Consider the following 14190-nt stretch of genomic DNA (forward strand, 5'->3'; position numbering starts at 1 on the left):
TCTGGGTGTCTGGTGTCTTCAGCACAGAGTGGGTGAGTGAGTGCGTTAATCAGATGTATTCTGTGACACCAACATACAACGTATAGACTGATCATGCATAGACTTCACAGAACCTGTGGTTGATAACATTTAACAAAATGTTGATGGTGTCTCCATTTTGACATACAGAAATCGTCCATGATGAAATGGTAAATTGTTAATTGTTATCAGGAAAAGATGGAATACTGGCAAATCGAGGGGTGTGTGTTTTGTAATGACCATAAAAAGTACGTTGACTTCAACTATTAAAAAAAAACTCTCAGAAATTTCGTTGAAAATACACAAACATTTCACGTGAGAGCCACGATATATCTAGAACTATTCACTCACATCTATACACATATCCCATTTTGTAAAGGATGACAAATGTAGGCGCGTTCTAATAACGACTGTCACATTCCATTTCAAATGTTAAATTTGGTTTATTTTCAAAACAATCAACATGAAGTAGTGAATCTATGGCTTATGTATAAAATAAAACTTTGGATATTTGGATGTACTGTATCTGAAGAAAACACAAAGTAAAACGTGAACAGAGGAGGATGGACTATTACTATTAAACTATTACATATGGACCTTTTACCACGCCATGCCACCTCTATTGGCATGTTTGTAGATATAGGGTATGTTTATACCACCCTCCTGGGTATACATACCTCCATGTAAATGATTCATAGTAACATAACCATCTCTTCATCTGTGATTTCAAATAAACTCATTAAGTAATTTGACTGATCCAACAAAGCGCATTAACAAAACCTTCCAGCCTGAATCATCAATATCACAAAAATACGTTTTCTTTGTGTTTAACAAAACTACAAAAAAGAATTTACACGATAAACTTCACGCGATGAGGAACATTTAGGAAGTATTGTTTTCACAATTCAAACAAAAATAATACGCACAAGGCGTGCTTCAATTCAAAATGGCGGCAGTCATATTGAGAATTTATTGTCAGATTTCAAGAAATCAATATTGACTATTATGTGGCACGAGAGTTCGCTCAGCCCTATGCCTCGCTATAGGTTGATGGAGGGCTGGACACGGTTAGCTCCCTTTGACCTGTTGTCGAGAGAAAAAGCCCATTATTTTTTCTACCGGGTTGTGAAAAAATATGGCGGAGCTGAGACATTTTTTGTGTGTCTGCATAATTTCTTCGTGTAGTGATAATGTGTAATGTTAAACACAGAGCTTTTCTGATGGCTGAAATTAAGATAAGATACAACAGGGACGGACAAACAGATAAAAATAACACAGACTGGTCGACAATAACCCATATACGATACGCCATATGTTCAGCAGGGAGTAGGGCGAGAGATGGATTTTTGTAATCAGCCATCATGTCATCCGATGTAACTGAGGACAAAAAGTATTTCGCTGTTTGGCATATGATATTATTTTAGTGCGTACACATATATTTTATGTCTTATAAAAATATGTATCAAGAATTCTGAATACAGGAATGTATAAAAAAAACTGTATTAATCACAATTCGCATTTCCCCTTGGAGATATACGACATTGCGATTAATTATTTTCGTATCTATTGCATAACGGAATGGATACACTCCTAAAATCAATAACTAATGTATGTAGGTTTGATTCTGTCTCCAATTACAAAACAATATATTTTGACAGACCTCTGTGTAATTTACAAATGGCCTCCATAACTGATATCATTTTTCTTTTTCAATTTTCATAAATTTGATAATGTTATCAAATTTGTCAGATCGGTGTAACACTCTCCTGAAAACTAATTGTAGCTACATGTCTTTCATTTGAACCCGGGTCTTTAGTTAGGCAGTTGTAGGAAAGTATCATCATAACGTATAAGATAGAGATTAATGGTTATTAAGTAATTCCAGTGCGTCTTAGAAAATTGCTTTTCGTTGTAAAACTTTTGGAACAAACTCGACAGAAAGGTCAGGCAGCTAAAGGTTATGAGTCAGGGCAGGGGGACTCCCACTTTCAAAAAATTAATTCAGAGATTTATATCAACAAAGTTTCTGAGCGAAACAGCAATCGAAAAAGCCAATTGAAGCTAAATTATGATTTCTATATGACATTATGAAAAACAGACTGAAAAATGAGTGATTAATAACAGTTACGTTTCTCAGCTTAGACACCACGGCTGCATGCCATTGTGTTATAACGTTTTAAAGAAATTCGACGGAAAAAACGAACGCTCTCTCAAGGGTGATTCAAATTAAAATCACAGGAAACAAGTTATCTAAAATTTTATTTCGAAAGTTATGAATTGATAAATTACGAGCCATGTGCTGGCAGCGAGGGCGATTCACCCTGGCTGTTGGTGTCTGTCAAGTTCTAAAGCACCGACCGCCATCTTGGACTTAAAAGTCTAGCTGATTATGCATGGACAAAAAAAAAAAATAAAATGAAATTGCGAACGACATGTCTAAATCAATATGGGGAGGTGTTTTGTATGGCGAACCCTGTTGCATGTATTGCTCGTCTTCCTTGACTTTATCTGGGGCCGCGATATGATGATACGTCAGAAATGAGAAGAGATCAATCGATGAACTGACTGATCGATACAAGGCAAGCACCCTACGCGTGAAGCATCTATACACTGTCACATGTAAACCCACACATATCAGTGTCAGTGCTCTACAAGCTATTGTTGGTGTAATGCAGTACACGGTTCCGGCGGGTCAACTCTGACTGGGCTCAACCCTGTCTGACTGGCTTCAGATCGAACTCCGATGATCGAAGAGGCAGTAACATACTACCGGGTATTGGCTTGTGATGTTGGTAAATGTTGCCCTGAAATGTGTCAGTGTGCATTGAATTTCTAACCAGCACTTATACACTTAAGAATTTCGATTTATTTACACACTTCAACACCAAGAACAATACTGACACCCAACACGGCTTTCAACATACACCACCGGTCACTGGCACGTTTATTTCACAGTGACTTTTAATCAAATAAACAATTAGTAGTAATTCGACCGCGTTGTATAGGCAGACAAACAGACAGACAAACAGACAGACAGGCAGATAGTTTATTTACGGCTCAGCATATGTACAACAATACCGTGAACAAGCAAAACATTGACAAATGTATATACACAAGTCATTCTTGTATTATGGGGGACTATGGTATGTATATTTAAAATAATAGTTTTCTTCACATGAAAGTAGAACTATCGCATATAAGGCACAGGGTATGTAAAATTCCACCACCGATACAGCCCGGTGTGGAGATAGAACATATAATCTAGGATTTGGGCAACGTACAATAGATGTCTTCATGCTAAATTAGAGAGCTGAATTTCTGTATATATGGTGAAAGTGAAAGACGAGAATTTGTACAAACAAACCAAACATTGTATACAATACGGGTGCCACAGGGTGGCCCTTGAGTTGGCAGTGCATGCGTCGGCGACTGTCTCCAGACTATTTACGCCAGATTATATACTGGACAAAAATAGTTAGGGATATGTGTAAATTTTGAAATTATGAATAATGATCTATTTATTCATTAACAATCTGATGAAATATCAATCATAAAAATACCAATATCCCTAAATTAGTTGGTCCAGAATATTTTAGGTGCATATGTTTTTAGCAGTTTGTTTTATTTGTTCACTCGACGTTTTATAAACCGACAGATGGTTATTTCAGAAATGTTGCATGGCCTTAAGGTCACAGAATAGTATATGCGTTTAATGTAAGTGTATTGGCACATGCATTACGCATTCACAATATTGGGCGGAGTCGTGGAGAAGAAACTTTGCTTACAAAGACACTACAATGTCCAGTCAATGAATTGTTGGTGTAGAGTTTAGTCAGGTCGCGTTCTGGTGACATAAGCAGAATACGAATTCCCGTGAGGAGTACTAAGGTCAAGTGCTGTTTCTGGTCCTCTGACCTGCGGAATAGGTCGATGACTATCTTTACTAGCAAAGCTAAGGCATAATAGCGTTATATTAAGGTAGCAAATGTCTTACACGGTATAATAGGATGACTTCTGTCAATCACAATGAAAGGTGAGGGTATGACTTAGTGGTTTGTGTCTGAGAAGCCCAGAGACAGTTTCATGTTAACATTGAATTAATTGGACAATATATATTAATTTTAAACAAATTGTACCAAAGAGTTGTGAAAGTTGTGAAACTATGTACATTTAAGGATGTCTAATAAATGGATGCCTAATTTTATTCACATTTGAATCAGCGATAATAATCGAATGTGTGGTTCAGTATGAATTATGACAGTGACCCACTTCTGGGTAGGACATGGTCTTCGGTAAGAATGACATGCTTTGATGAAGATATACCAAGCGATTAAACAATGATGATGTAACGAATGAAGACTGACACAGTATGAGTCTGATCGTGAAAACTGTCCATCTCAGGGACATTTTCTGGAACTGATTCCGCTCTCCTCATTTACAGTCTGGGACCATTCGAACGGAAGAAGAAACACCGGAAGTCTGAACCCGCGACACCGAAACATTAGCCAACAAGAGTGTATACACTTAGATACACTGTGGCTGTATTAGTCGCTTCCTCATGCAAACTTCATTCTCCAGGTCCCTCTGTAAATGTCCGCCTCTGACACAAGATTAGTTGTATTGGAGTCATCACTGGTTACACATTGCAACTCCAGGTAGGAGTACTGACTATAAATGTTCGACAGGTGGACTGTCCGACCACGTGCCACACTAACAATATGTAGATCATTCCCGGATTATTTCAACCTTGATTGTGATGACTGTTGTTGTGGTCATGGTGAGATGGCAGTCTGTACATGTCATACAGACCCTGAAATAGATATATCCAAGAAAACCCATACAAGTCGAGTCGGAAAATGAAGAAAGTCTCTGGGTTCATTTTTATTTCATGATTATAATTTAGGAATTGTCTTTTTTCTGTAAAATATTTTCATCTCATAGTCTAGATGTTAGTCAAGGTTAGTCACTTTATACAATCTACAATATCCATACCAAACAACGTAGAATTAAACATTAAGTAACTGAGTAATGCATTCATGGACGCCACGTTGCACACAGACGGAAGAAATCCGGTGCTGGTTTTCACTGTGACCCTTGACGGGTTTAACATTGAGGAACGTGTATACTTCTGCTGTACCGAACATAACTGGGCAAGTTCGTTTTGACCGAAGTTCGATATATGAATTTCAACGAAAACAGCAATCGGTAAGGACACGAAAACAGTGCGCTGTATCTCCCAGTTCATTATAAACATAGTATACTGGATACTATACTAAAACAACAATCATGCTGTAATGTTCATATTAAACAAAACGTTATAGCAGACAGCTATGTTAAAAACCGTACAGGAGGTATACTAAATTATTTTTAGGACGGAAGAACAATGTCTCACACAAGAAGCCAGAACAAGGAATCTGTCAATACTTCAGAATCGCAGAGTCAAGTGTTAAACACTGCAAGCAAGTGTCAAAGAGCGGGTCTTACACGCCGAGGACATCAGACCATTGACTCTGAATACATGAAGTCTCCAACGGCTAGGGTTATGTAAGAAGCATAACAAATCATACGAGGTTGCTGAAAAATAAAAATTAGGTTAGAGGAGACAAATTTAAAGAATTTTCACGCCTGGAATAGAAATTAATGATTATATGTCTGCAGGGTGAATTAAGAAAGTCGTGATGGATGAACGACTAACAAGCCTGGCCTGACATGGGTCTATTAGCTCGGGCCCATTTGCTTTATTAGAGCGCTGCAGCTAAATGTTTGGCTATGGCGTTTGGAGACACACAGACGGCACCCTTGTCCTGTGCTAGCCCCCCTTCTCTGATGGAATGCTAGACATAGCGCCTTCCAACACGACAGATGTAATCAATTTAACTGCTTATCTCAATTCGAGCAAAAATGAATAAATGCCATCAACTTTTGGTCTCAATTGTGTCATAAGCGGGGACTCTCGCTAAATGCGTTTGATTATTTCGCTAAAATCTCGGATTTCTCTCTCCCTCAGGATGTCAAGTGGAGGAAAGTAGTTCGTTCTCAAAACAATACTGGCATATTCACACGATTCTTGCAATTAATGCTAAATGCGTCCAATGTAATTAAGGCATACACACGAGTCCTGGAGGAGACCAGAACTCCTAGCTTGAATAAACATGGATTATTCGAGGCGGAGTCTTCTCTCTTGACGATCTCGACGCTAAAATCATTAAAGTCTTCTGAGGATTAAAACTATCAATCAAGTTTCATTTTTTGTAGAAATATCTATCAACAATTTATTGCATGTTAAAGTTGAACAATTATCTAAAGTGTCGGCCATACTTTGTCGCCTTAGGAGTCAAATACCAAATTGAAAACTGAAAGTGCTCCATTGAAATGGATACATTAAAGTTTCATAATAAAAAAGAAAAATAATCTACCGTTTAAACCTGAATATTGGCGTTTCCGATTAATTATCATTGATTTCTTTGTTGCTTATTCTTTTATTTCAAAGAGAATTCCCTGATGTGGTACCCACCGTTGTCGACCTTCGATCCACGACAGTGTGAAGGTCAAATTCATGAATTACTGATATTGAGGTTTGATAGATCAATGGATACAGCGAAAAAGACGACAATTTCTGCGCAACAACAACAACAGAAAAAATACTCACAATACATATTTTTTATTCCGTTTGGTAGCAACACGATAAATGACCTTCAAGTCGATTCCCGATTGTGAAGGTCATCTTTATGGGTAATAGTTTCAATTGAGAACAGATGTTAAACACGCATTAGTGATATTATGGAAGATATACGAATACTCCTAAACCTGTTAGTCTTGTGTTTTCTAGGTGAATATTCGTACCGTAGATAGGTGTGCGGTGTATATACTCCTAGGTCAAATGTAGAGATAGCATCACAATCAGGTAATATTGATACACCCAGCCTTATCACCCATACTGCATATCTTGACCATGCTGAACACCAGAGCTTGTCACCACCCATTAGGCAATGTGACCAATTCTCAAGCAGTTTGTTTATGAACATGTGGACACTGTTTCAACAGTAGATGGAACCCAGTTAGTTTTTAGTAGCCTGATACCTCCTGTAGCTAGTTCCACATCAACAAGAATTTTGAGGGTGGGAGGTGTCATACTAATTACTGATTACACATGTTTACTGCTGCTGAGAGATCCTAAAAGATAGGGACTTTTTTAACATTTGACCTGGGACTATAGCACTGTGTAAAGTTGATAGAACGTCGAGTCACAGTCCGCCATATTGTCAGCTGGTATCCAGTCGACATTTCCGCTCCGTTTGGTTTACCCAAGATGGCAGCGTTGTATTTTTATCGACGTGAAACTATGGCACTAGTACCAGTCGGCAAACGAACTGACAAACCATGTGTATAAGAAAACTACAGGAATATGCTCAACTAAACACGTGCAGCTAAAAAATGTACCAAACTCATGGATGTATACATAGTTTATTCCAGCTGAGCAAATCTGTAACAAATGTTTAATATTGGCTAGAACTTTCCGGGTTAGTTTTTGGATCGCGAATTATTTAAGTATGGTGATATTGGCCTTTCACTGTCACATGTCACAGTTAGCGCTTTTTGGAGGTAGGCGACTGGGAATGAGGGAGTATGATTTTACGCCGCTTTGAACAGCATTTCATTATTAAATCATGCAGGTTACAGTCGTAGGCAAGCTAAAGTATATCTTGAGTAAAACCAGAAAAGTATTTCACAAAATCAGATTGCGTAGAGTGTTGACAAACCCAAAGGATTTCCCCCTTTGGCAGTACAGGTGCTTGCAGACCCAAATTGGCAACCGACGAAAAGAGGATATTGAAGACCCACTCATGAACTCAAATGTTTCATGTAACTAAAATGTTTTGTTGACTTGTGTTAAAGACCCACTCGTGATTTCAAAGGGTTCGGAAACTAAAGTGTTTTGATGACGTGTATTGAAGACCCACTCATGATCTCAACGGTTTCATGTAACTAAAGTGTTTTGTTGACGTGTATTGAAGACCCACTCATGATCTCAACGGTTTCATGTAACTAAAGTGTTTTGTTGACGTGTATTGAAGACCCACTCATGATCTCAACGGTTTCATGTAACTAAAGTGTTTTGTTGACGTGTATTGAAGACCCACTCATGATCTCAACGTTTTCATGTAACTAAAGTGTTTTGTTGACGTGTATTGAAGACCCACTCATGATCTCAAAGGTTTCATGTAATTAAACGTTTTGCTGACATGAATTTTTGATTTTAGATACTAATGAGTGAGTGTGTGTGTGAATGAATGAATGAGTGTGTGAATGATTGATTGATTGAATGAATGATTGAATGAATGAATGAATGAATGAATGAATGAATGAATGAGCATGGGTTTTTGGGGCTTTTTCCAGCTATATCACGGAGGGGACACTTCGCATATAAGGAGTCGAACCAAGGTCTTTTGTGTGATTAGCGACGGCTTTACCAACTGGGCTACCCTACAGCCCAACTAACCAGAGTTCAACACCGTTTTGAACAATATATTCTGCAATGGCATTGGGAACGTCAGAAGTGATGATGGTTCCAGACGGCTACAACTTGGTCCATTTCTCGAGAATGATATGTGACTACATGATGCTGTACACATCTCTATGGGGTTTGTGTTCCTGAACGATTGGTCAGGACTGTTGTAATAAGAGTGATATTAACCGGTTACATTAATAAGCAATAACTGGGCTCAAGAAATGCAGTCACAGATACATGTTTACATCAATCAAGGATCGTGGCACGAGCACTGAAAAAAATACCAACAGAAAAGGCCCAAATATGTCCGTTTGTTCGCGATCAGTGCTCCGGAATACATGCACTGGGTGATCCTGTCAGGTGAAGCCCATACATCCCTGAGTTGCTTCCCTTGATCGGGTGGAAGGGTCTGCTGTCCGTGAGTTCGAACCTGGCCTGTCAGCACTGTATCCGTGCTCATGGGTTTCATGGGTATTTCTTTTCGCTGCAGTTACGACCTCATCCCATGTTAGTTGTGATTGTTTTCAATGGCCTCAATCAGCAATACCGCCTGATAAATCACGTCTACCCACAATGTTCTGTCATGCCGTAATCTGATGTATGAGTGAGTGAGTTTAGTTTTACGCTTTTTACGCTGCATTTAGCAGTATCCAATCATGATCATGCAGGAGACACCAGAAATGGGTTTCACACGTTGTACCCATATGGGGAATCGAACCGGGGTCTTTGACGTGACGAGCCAAAGTTTTAACCACTAGGCCACCCTTCTGATGTATGAAGACATCAGTATGACTGTGCAGTTTCCCAACAGCTTGACCCATCGTTTCTCACGGGACTCAACTCAACAGGATTGATAGAATCTGTACTTTACTGAGAAAATGTAACCCTAAATAGGACAACCTGTTACACTGGACCACGATCTAAATATCATTGTGTATTCATGGCTCATCGTTTCGTTCAAATGAATTATTCCTCGGAATAAGCAATTACGATGAAAAAGAAAACACTCTGTAGACTGATGAGCATCATGTTCAACATAGTATTTTCAAAGACAAATCCAACACAGAGAGTATAAATCCATCCCCAGCCAGTACTACACCGGGCTTGTCCCCACATTCATAAGCTAGTATTTATCATATAATGGGTAGGGTGGACAGTCAAGCTATAAAAACGATATCCACTAGGGTCATTTACTAATAAATATGCAAATTTAACCGGTCACGTAAGTACTGCTTTTAGTGCTTTCAAACAAAAATGGCGCCTTTATATCTGAATGTACTGTTATCATGATCAAAATAGTCTAAAAAGCTGAAAATATGTGTCTATTATTAAAACAAAACAAAAAATCAGTTTTAACTATCTCAGGGCGCACATGTAATAAAACGAGTGTAAGCATTAGAAAAACATGCAGCTAGAGACGATTGTTTGAGAACGATATTTTATTATTACACAATGCTGTTTAGAATAATTACAATAATAGGTCCATTTGTATAGCGCTCTATATCCAATCACCAAGTGGTTGCTCATGGCGCTGACATATATACATATTATATTTACAACAGGGGTTCATTTAGAGGTCATAGTACTTCTTGAGCAGCTAAGATTTTAAACTATTGAGGGGTAAAGTTCAAATGTAACACATGTTGTATTTGAGATTACACTTTCTTAATAATGTACAAATTCTAGTACTTCTCTTTAGTCCAATCCAAGATTAGAACCCACACCGCCAGGCACCTAATAGCCAGCACACAGTCAGCTGGGCCAGCCGATATTTTATGATACAGAAACTCTCACTCCTGCGTGTTTAGAGATGATGGATGTCCTGTACAGATCGGATCCAACATACTTCCTGTCAGTACTTGACAGGACTTGACGAGGTCTGGTGCGACGTGTATATATACAAGTGTTTGTTGCGTCTTGACAGGACTAGACGGGGTCTGGTCTGCCATGTATATATACAAGTGCTTGTTGCGTCTTGACAGGACTAGACGGGGTCTAGTCTGCCATGTATTTATATACAAGGGCTTGTTGCGTCTTTACAGGACTAGAAGGGGCTGGTATGTCATGTATTTATACAAGTGCCCTTAATGCCTTGACTGGATTAGACAGGTCTGATGCGAAGTGTATATATGCAAGTGCGTATTACGTCTTCACGGGGTTAGACGTATTTCACCAGACGTGTAATATATACATTAAGCTTGATATTTATCTCTGGTACATGATAAATCTCCATATCAAACACGCGGACACATAGTAACGAATTTATCTCGACGAGCACCCTTGCTAAATGCTTTAAATTTGGATTGAACGAATGGGACAATCAAAATGGCGGGCGATTATGGCTGTGTGCCTTTTTTATTTGTGAACGTATAATGTTTCGGTTCATACCATTGCATGCGGCACAAAAAAAAATCGATTTAGTCCCATGTAACGGTCCAACTGAAATAAGGTATTTATACAAATTAAGCACATCGGTGGCTGAAACGGCGATTTCCTATATATGCGCTTGGACGGTCACACCATCTGGTGCAGACGTTCCGGGTTAGAAACGGCGCACAAGCCTCGAAGACCACTAAGCAAGACATTACTGTAGACGTGTCTATATCCTACAACAAGTAAACACATGGGCACAGCTTTAGTAAATGTGGGTACACTGCTATAGAAGTGCATTTGTGGCCTAGAGGTTACAGCATTTCTGTCGCTGACTCCTCTTACGTGGAAGGCAACGGTCGGCCATGATCGTCGCTTGGAAGTGTCATGGCCGACTCTGGGACCGGGCGAGAAAGCAAGGTGATTTGATTCTCTAGCATCAAGACAGGGTGGGTTGAAGATGGGAGAATAAAATTTTGAATTTGTTATAGTTTATTAAGGATGGCTTGTCCCATACTTTCTTTCTCAGAATCGCCATAATTTGAGCTGCACCGGTGACACCTTGACAGTACTGTGACCCCTGTGGCACTGATAGTGATTTTCATACACTGTGGATAGATTGCCACTCTTGCTTAATGATAGCATGGGTTTCTGGAGAGTATTGACTCAAACGGAAGCGTTGCAACATCAATTTGCGTCGTCTACAAACAATGCAAACATGGAAAATAACTTTTGACGACATGTTGTTACTAGGGACGCGCGTGGTCCAGTTTGACAGAAAAGAGTATACCCACGGCACGTGACCGGTTTTGACCAATGGGTAACCGACATTGCTGAGCATATGAGTGCTGATTACCTCTTGAAAGGACACGTATATCAACTTGTATATAAACACCAACCAGTACAACACAAGGACCAACACAATTCCACACGCAAAACAACTTGTATATATCATCAGCCAGTACAGACCCGTGGAGGTCCGGGTGAACAGGCCTTCAGCAACCTTGAGGTTGCCATAAAAGGCGACTATGCTTGTCGTAAGAGGCGACTAACGGGATCGGGTGGTCAGGCTCGCTGACTTGGTTGACACATGTCATCGGTTCCCAACTGAGATTATCGATGCTCATGTTGTCACTGGATTGTCTGGTTCAGGCTCAATTATTTACAGACCGCCGCCATGTAGCTGGAATATTGCCAAGTGATGCGTAAAACTAAACTCACTCACACTCAACCAGTACACCATGTGGACTGGGCCCACACTTGTATCAGTTAGTATATATCATCCATCAATACTATTCAATATATCCCCCAGGCAGCATTACACGGGGCCGTGTTACCTCACTTCCGCTACTTTGGCGTGGTAATGGCCGCTTCCCTCTTACTTTACCCTGATGACAAGCAGAATGCTCGTATATACCTCATAAACGTCAACTGTGCTCCGTCTCCCGCCTCCTACAATCACAATACTCCTAACTCTACTGGAACAGCGACTTGCGTTCCGCGACATGTACGCAAGGTGATTGTTTTTTCACTGTGATGCAATCGCCGGTAGCGCATGCCGTGGGCGTCTGGGGCTCCCTAACTTATCGGCATTCATACTGTGACACTAGACATCAAATATTCTTTGCTATCATGTCAGTCAAGACATCTCTGCATTGTGACGGCGACTGAAGTCGCCACGACCCGGGATTCCGCATGTTAAATGTCACCGTTACAACACGCCATTATATAACACCAAACTAATGGCAATGTACGCGTGCTTTAATATATTTTAAAACAGCCCCGCCAAAAAAAAAATCTATGCAGTTTTGTTGGTAGTTTTGTTGGTAGTTTGGCCGCTACTGTATCCAGACGAGTGAGTGAGTGAGTTTGGTTTTACGCCGCTTTTAGCAATATTCCAGCGATATCACGTCAGGGGACACCAGAAAATGGGCCTCACACATTGTACCCATGTGGGGAATCGAACCAGGGTTCTCGGCGTGACGAGCGAACGCTTTAACCACTAGGCTACCCCACCGCCCCGTATCCAGACGACGTGTGATGATAAACACATAATATCAATCATCTGTTTGTCTAGTTCAGGATATTTACAGGTCACTGTCCTCGGCTGGACTGTTTCTACGTAAACAAATGATTTGCTTCGAGCCCGGGTATACTTATACTTAGTCAAAGATGATAACTGATTTGAATTTTTCCATATCTATATACCTTTACCCCTCAAGAGAACTATTTCCTGAACTCAATTAACGTTTTATAAATAGCACCGTAGGGCGTGAACCGTATTCCATTTCGCATATTGTCATAGTTACCAATATTCATGCTACATCACAGTGTACACGAAAGTCTGGACGAACCGGTGAGAGATATCATGTTTAGAATCAACATTAGAAAGGTCGGGTTGGAAAACGCAGAGCAGGATTATCCGGGCCTCATTAAGCATCCAAGGTCCTGGGTGCTAGTTCCACCCAGAGCATTCACAGGGTGGCATCTAGTTTGTCTCACAGTCTCTGAACCACATTATTTCCCTACTGCTTTGCCCACATTGCAATGTTAACGCTCTAAATAAAACAAGTATAGATGTACACAGATTCTCCCAACTCACTGGGGCTCCTTTTCATTTTATATGGCTTCATTTGATACCATATAAATTATATAAATTCAGGGACTGAGCTCTAGTCTAGGTCGCATCTTATGAGCTGCATGAAATCAAATGTTAAATATGCAATAAAGGATGATAAGCCATTGTTTCCTAGGTCCTGTTCCACGGAGTGACCTGTCTGTTGATCAGAGCCGTCCGATGCGTCACACACTGAAACCAGCTCTTGTGTTGTATAGGTCTGTAGCTTAGAAAAGTACCATTATCATTTTTTTTAAACGCCACACATTTAGATCGGAGCCCCAGTGTGAGATTGTTCTCAGCTGGTGGTTGAACAAAAAAGAGTCTGGAGACGTGTGATGTCACTTTCAAAGACCTGTCTGTAGTCCGCCTCAATTAACACGAGTCAAACACACTCCTAGATTAATTTAGATGAAAGAAGAAGACGATACGATACTCTGTTTCAGGAAAACGTCAGTGAAAATATCGACTGGAATGTCACACGAATGTGACAGAGCTGTCTAGTAACGAGCTTAAGTCATGTCCTGGTGAAGTTAACACAACGTTTAATTAAAATCTGTGTACAAATAAGGACACATTCCCGGAGACACATTCTTCAAACATGTTGTTCCAAACTCTAAACAAGCCATGCGTTGTTCATCGTCCTACTACATGCGTAATGTTGAGTAGTCAGTGA

The sequence above is a fragment of the Haliotis asinina genome, chromosome 12, assembly GCF_037392515.1.
Source record: "Haliotis asinina isolate JCU_RB_2024 chromosome 12, JCU_Hal_asi_v2, whole genome shotgun sequence".
Lineage (NCBI taxonomy): Eukaryota > Metazoa > Mollusca > Gastropoda > Lepetellida > Haliotidae > Haliotis > Haliotis asinina.